Source organism: Arachis hypogaea, chromosome 14 (assembly GCF_003086295.3).
Source record: "Arachis hypogaea cultivar Tifrunner chromosome 14, arahy.Tifrunner.gnm2.J5K5, whole genome shotgun sequence".
NCBI lineage: Eukaryota > Viridiplantae > Streptophyta > Magnoliopsida > Fabales > Fabaceae > Arachis > Arachis hypogaea.
This window is the reverse complement of record NC_092049.1, coordinates 42546395-42553391: the sequence shown is the minus strand read 5'-3', so window position 1 is coordinate 42553391 and position 6997 is coordinate 42546395. Positions and strand designations below refer to the sequence as shown.

General features: G+C 37.8%; 1 non-coding gene across 1 annotated transcript; it reads right to left on the bottom strand.

Moving 5' to 3' along the window:
• Positions 1-517: 517 nt before the first annotated feature.
• On the bottom strand, positions 518-625 carry LOC112746045 (small nucleolar RNA R71). Its single transcript, XR_003173945.1, has one exon. It is a non-coding gene; the product is annotated as a small nucleolar RNA R71 (small nucleolar RNA).
• Between the last annotated feature and the right edge of the window lie 6372 nt (positions 626-6997).

Sequence of the window (6997 nt, the reverse complement as noted above, 5' to 3'; positions counted from 1 at the left end):
GGATAAGAACATTCTTGTTGAAGCTGATCCTGAACCTAAAAGGACTCTGAAGAGGAAGCTAAAGGAAGCTAAAGCACAATTTTCTGGAGAAAATCTGACAGAAATTTTCGAAAAAGAAGGAGACATGGCCGAAAATAATAATAATGTAAGGAAGATGCTTGGTGACTTTACTGCACCAAATTCCAATTTACATGGAAGAAGCATCTCAATCCCTGCCATTGGAGCAAACAATTTTGAGCTAAAGCCTCAATTAGTTTCTCTGATGCAACAGAACTGCAAGTTTCATGGACTTCCATCAGAAGATCCTTTTCAGTTCTTAATTGAATTCTTGCAAATCTGTGATACTGTTAAGACCAATGGGGTTGATCCCGAGGTCTACAGGCTTATGCTTTTTCCGTTTGTTGTAAGAGACAGAGCTAGAATATGGTTGGACTCTCAACCTAAATATACCCTTAACTTTTGGGATAAGCTGGTCACGGCTTTCTTAGCCAAGTTCTTTCCTCCTCAAAAGCTTAGCAAGCTTAGAGTGGATGTTCAAACCTTCAAACAGAAAGAAGGTGAATCCCTCTATGAAGCTTGGGAGAGATATAAGCAACTGACCAAAAGTGTCCTTCTGACATGGTTTCAGAATGGACCATCCTGGATATATTCTATGATGGTCTGTCTGAATTATCAAAGATGTCATTAGATCATTCTGCAGGTGGATCCATTCACCTAAAGAAAATGCCTGTAGAAGCTCAGGAACTCATTGACATGGTTGCAAATAACCAGTTCTTGTACACTTCTGAAAGGAATCCTGTGAGTAATGGGATGCCTCAGAGGAAGGGAGTTCTTGAAATTTATACTCTGAATGCCATATTGGCTCAGAATAAAATATTGACTCAGTAAGTCAATATGATTTCTCAGAGTCTGAATGCATTGCAAGCTGCATCCAACAGTACTAAAGAAACATCTTCTGAAGAAGAAGCTTATGATCCTGAGAACCCTACAATAGCAGAGGTGAATTACATGGGTGAACCCTATAGAAACACCTATAATCCCTCATAGAGAAATGATGAGCGGATAATTTATACGCTTGTTGGCATTGTTTTTAGTATGTTTTTAGTAGAATCTAGTTACTTTTAGGGATGTTTTCATTAGTTTTTATGTTAAATTCACATTTCTGGACTTTACTATGAGTTTGTGTGTTTTTCTTTGATTTCAGGTATTTTCTGGCTGAAATTGAGGGACTTGAGCAAAAATCAGATTCAGAGGTTGAAGAAGGACTGCTGATGCTGTTGGATTCTGACCTCCCTGCACTCAAAGTGGCGTTTCTGGAGCTACAGAACTCGAAATGGTGCGCTTCTAATTGCGTTGGAAAGTAGACATTCAGGGCTTTCCAGCAATGTATAATAGTCCATACTTTGGCCGAGTTTAGACGACGTAAAAGGGCGTTGAACGCCAGTTCTACGCTGCTGTCTGGAGTTAAACGCCAGAAACAAGTCACAAACCAGAGTTGAACGCCAGAAATACGTTACAACCTGGCGTTTCTAGCGTTCAACTCCAGAAAGAGCCTCTGCACGTGCAACATTCAAGCTCAGCCCAAGCACACACCAAGTGGGCCCCGGAAGTGAATTTATGCATCAATTACTTACTTCTATAAACCCTAGTAACTAGTTTATTATAAATAGGACTTTTTACTATTGTATTAGAGATCTTCGAATCATCTCTGGACGCCTAGTTCTTAGATCAGAAGGGCTGGCCATTCGGCCATGCCTAGACCTTTCACTTATGTATTTTCAACGGTAGAGTTTCTACACTCCATAGATTAAGGTGTGGAGCTCTGCTGTTCCTCAAAGATTAATGCAAAGTACTACTGTTTTTCTATTCAATTCAACTTATTCCGCTTCTAAGATATTCATTCGCACTTCAACCTGAATGTGATGAACGTGACAATCATCATCATTCCCTATGAATGCGTGCCTGACAACCACTTCCGTTCTACATTAGATTGAATGAGTATCTCTTGGATCTCTTAATCAGAATCTTCGTGGTGTAAGCTAGATTGATGGCGGCATTCATGAGAGTCCGGAAAGTCTAAACCTTGTCTGTGGTATTCCGAGTAGGACTTTGGGATTGAATGACTGTGATGAACTTCAAACTCGCGATTGCTGGGCGTAGTGACAGACGCAAAAGGAGGGTGAATCCTATTCCAGCATGATCGAGAACCTCAGATGATTAGCCGTGCTGTGACAGAGCATTTGGACCATTTTCACAAGAGGATGGGATGTAGCCATTGACAATGGTGATGCCCTTACATAAAGCCAGCCATGGAAAGGAGTAAGACTGATTGGATGAAGACAGCAGGAAAGCAGAGGTTCAGAGGAACGAAAGCATCTCTATACGCTTATCTGAAATTCTCACCAATGAATTACATAAGTGTTTCTATCCTTATTTTCTATCTATTTATTATTTATGTTCGAAAACTCCATGACTATTTTATATCCGCCTGACTGAGATTTACAAGGTGACCATAGCTTACTTCATACCAACAATCTCCGTGGGATCGACCCTTACTCACGTAAGGTTTATTACTTTGACGACCCAGTGCACTTGCTGGTTAGTTGTATCGAAGTTGTGAATGAAAAATGATTTATTAAGATGTGCGTACAGAGTTTCTGGTGCCGTTACCTGAGATCACAATTTTGTGCACCAAGAAATCATCCAAATTTCTCATGGAAGGATCAACAAAAGCCTCAACAAGGCTTTAATAATGGTGGAAGAAACAGGTTTAGCAATAGCAAGCCTTTCCCATCATCCACTCAGCAACAGACAGAGAATTCTGAGCAGAATCCATCTAGCTTAGCAAATATAGTCTCTGATCTATCTAAGGCCACTCTAAGTTTCATGAATGAAACAAGGTCCTCCATAAGAAATTTGGAGGCACAAGTGGGCCAGCTGAGTAAAAGAGTCACTGAAACTCTTCCTAGTACTTTCCCAAGCAATACAGAAGAGAATCCAAAAAGAGAGTGCAAGGCCATAACCTTACTTGGTGTGGCCGAACCCAAAGAGGAGGAGAAGGACGTGAATCCTAGTGAGGAAGACCTCCTGGGACGTTCACTGACCAATAAGGAGTTTCCCTTTGAGGAACCAAAGGAATCTGAGGCTCATCTAGAGACCATAGAGATTCTATTGAACCTCCTTTTACCATTCATGAGCTCTGATGACTATTCATCTTCTGAAGAAGATGAAGACATTGCTGAAGAGCAAGTTGCTCAATATTTAGGAGCAATCATGAAGTTGAATGCCAAATTAATTGGTAATAAGACTTGGGAGGATGAACCACCCTTGCTTACTGATGAGCGGATAATTTATACGCTTTTTGGCATTGTTTTTAGTATGTTTTTAGTAGGATCTAGTTACTTTTAGGGATGTTTTCATTAGTTTTTATGCTAAATTCACATTTCTAGACTTTACTATGAGTTTGTGTGTTTTTCTGTGATTTCAGGTATTTTCTGTCTGAAATTGAGGGACTTGAGCAGAAATCAGATTCAGAGGTTGAAGAAGGACTGCTGATGCTGTTGGATTCTGACCTCCCTACACTCAAAATGGACTTTCTGGAGCCACAGAACTCGAAATGGCGCGCTTCTAATTGCGTTGGAAAGTAGACATCCAGGGCTTTCCAGCAATATATAATAGTCCATACTTTGGCCAAGAATAGACGATGTAAACTGGCGTTCAACGCCAGCTTTCTACCCAAATCAAGCGTCCAGCGCCAGAAAAGGAGCCAAAACCAGAGTTGAACGCCCAAACTGGCACTAAAACTGGCGTTCAACTCCAAGGAGGACCTCTACACGTGCCACACTCAAGCTCAGCCCAAACACACACCAAGTGGGCCCCGGAAGTGGATTTATGCATCAATTACTTACTCATGTAAACCCTAGTGACTAGTTTATTATAAATAGGACCTTTTACTATTGTATTTGGCATCTTTGGTCTCAGTTGTAATCCATTGTTCATCTTAGGAGACTATTGATCACGTTTTAGGGGGCTGGCCATCTCGGCCATGCCTGGACCTTCACTTATGTATTTTCATACGGTAGAGTTTCTACACTCCATAGATTAAGGTGTGGAGCTCTGCTGTTCCTCAAAGATTAATGCAAAGTACTTCTGTTTTCTATTCAATTCATCTTATTTCGCTTCTAAGATATCCATTCGCACCCAAGAACGTGATGAAGGTGATGATTATGTGTGACGCTCATCATCCCTCTCCCTTATGAACGCGTGCCTGACAAACACTTCCGTTCTACATGAAATAAGCTAGAATGAATATCTCTTAGATCTCCCAACCAGAATCTTCGTGGCGTGAGCTAGAATGATGGCGGCATTCAAGAGAATCCGGAAAGTCTAAACCTTGTCTGTGGTATTCCGAGTAGGATTCAATGATTGAATGACTGTGACGAGCTCCGAACTCGCGATTGCAGGGCGTTAGTGACAGACGCAAAAGGATAGTAAATCCTATTCCAGCATGATCGAGAACCGACAGATGAATAGCCGTGCCATGACAGGGTGCGTGAGCATATTATTCACTGAGAGGATAAGATGAAGCCATTGACAAGGGTGATGCCTCCAGACGATTAGCCGTGCCGTGACAGGGCATTGGATCATTTTCCCGAGAGATGACCGAAAGTAGCCATTGACAGTGGTGATGTATCACATAAAGCCAGCCATAGAAAGGAGTAAGACTGATTGGATGAAGATAGCAGGAAAGCAGAGGTTTAGAGGAACGAAAAGCATCTCCATTCGCTTATCTGAAATTCCTACCAATGATTTACATAAGTATCTCTATCCCTATTTTATTATATAATATTCGAAAACACCATTATCACTTTATATCTGCCTGACCGAGATTTACAAGGTGACCATAGCTTGCTTCATACCAAAAATCTCCGTGGGATTCGACCCTTACTCACGTAAGGTATTACTTGGACGACCCAGTGCACTTGCTGGTTAGTTGTATCGAAGTTGTGAACCATGGTATTGGCACCATGTTCTTGGCGCCATTGCCAGGGAAAGAAAGAGCCATGAATTTTATGTAATTAAAGTGTAATCACGATTACGCGTACCAAGTTGCTCACGTTGCCAGGGATTGTTCGAGCCTGAACGTCACAATTTCGTGCACCAAGTTTTTGGCGCCGTTGCCGGGGATTGTTCGAGTTTGGACAACTAACGGTTCATCTTGTTGCTCAGATTAGGTAATTTTCTTTTTTTTTTTATTTTCAAAAATTTTTCAAAAATATTTCTAAAATTTTCTCATCTGTTTTCGAAAAAAATAAAAATGTTTTCAAAAAAAAAATTTTATTCAAAATTTTTAAGAATGAATTCTAGTGTTTCATGAAGCATGTTGAAGTCTGGCTGGCTGTAAAGCCATGTCTAATTCCTTTGGGAATGAGTATGTCAGGCGTGTCATGTCCGAATTACATGCTGAAGCTTGGCTGGCCATTGGCCATGTCTAGTGTTTTGGACTGGAGCTTTCATTGAAAGCTTGGCTGGCTAGTGAGCCATGTCTAATTCCTGGACTGAAGCTTTAGACTAAGAATGCAAGATTCCTGGAATTCATGTTGAAAATTTTGGAATCCTTATTTTTTCTTTTTCATATAATTTTCAAAAAAATCCAAAAAAATTAGAAAATCATAAAAATGAAAAATATTTTTCTGTTTCTTTTTTGAGTCTTGAGTCATATCATAAGTTTGGTGTCACTTGCATATGCATCTTGCATTTTTCGAAAATATCATGCATTCATAGTGTTCTTCAGGATCTTTAAGTTGTTCTTGGTAAGTCTTCTTATTTGATCTTGATGATTTCATGTTTTGTGTCTTTTCTTGTTTTACATGTGCATTTTTCGTTTCTTAGAGTCTAAACATGAAAGATTTCTAAGTTTGGTGTCTTACATGTTTTCTTTGCATCAAAAATTTTTCAAAAATATGTTCTTGATGTTCATCTTGACATTCAAAGTGTTCTTGGTGTTCATCTTGACATTCATATCATTCATGCATGCATTCATGGTTTTGATTCAAAAATTTTCATGCATTGAGTCTTTTTGTTGTTTTTCTCTCTCATCATAAAGTTTCAAAAATCAAAAAAATATCTTTCCCTTTTTCTCTCATCAAATTCGAAAATTGAGTTGACTTTTTCAAAATTTTTAAAATCAAGTTGTTTCTTATAAGTCAAATCAAAATTTCAATTTGAAAATCTTATCTTTTTCAAAATCTTTTTCAAAAATCAAATCTTTTTCAAAATTTTTAGTTATTTTCGAAAATTTCAAAAATATTTTTCAAAAATCTTTTTCTTAATTTTACATCATATTTTCGAAAATAACATCAACAATTAATGTTTGATTCAAAAATTTGAAGTTTGTTACTTGCTTGTTAAGAAAGATTCAAACTTTAAGTTCTAGAATCATATCTTGTGATTTCTTATGAATCAAGTCATTAATTGAGATTTTAAAAATCAAATCTTTTTCAAAACTACTTTTCAAAAATATCTTCTCATCTTATCTTTTTCAAAATATCTTTTCTAACCTCCTAACTTCTTATCTTTTCAAAAAATTGTTTCAACTAACTAACTAACTTTTTGTTTGTTTCTTAACTTTTTCAAAACTACCTAACTAACTCTCTCTCTCTAATTTTCGAAATTCCTTCCTTCTTTTTCAAAATTTCTTTTTAATTAACTATTATTTTAAATTTTAAATCTTAATTTTCGAAAAACTACTAACATTTTTCAAAAAAAAAAAAACTATTTTCAAAAATCACTAACTCTTTTTCAAAAAATTGTTTTCGAAAATTCACTCCCCCCTCTCATCTTCTTCTATTTGTTTATTGATATACTAACATCTTTCCTTCACATCACTCACTAAATTCGAACCCCCTCTTCTATCTGTGTTCGAATTTCCTCTTCTTCTTTTCTTCTACTAACACAAGAACCTCTATACTGTGGTATAAAGGATCCATATTATTAT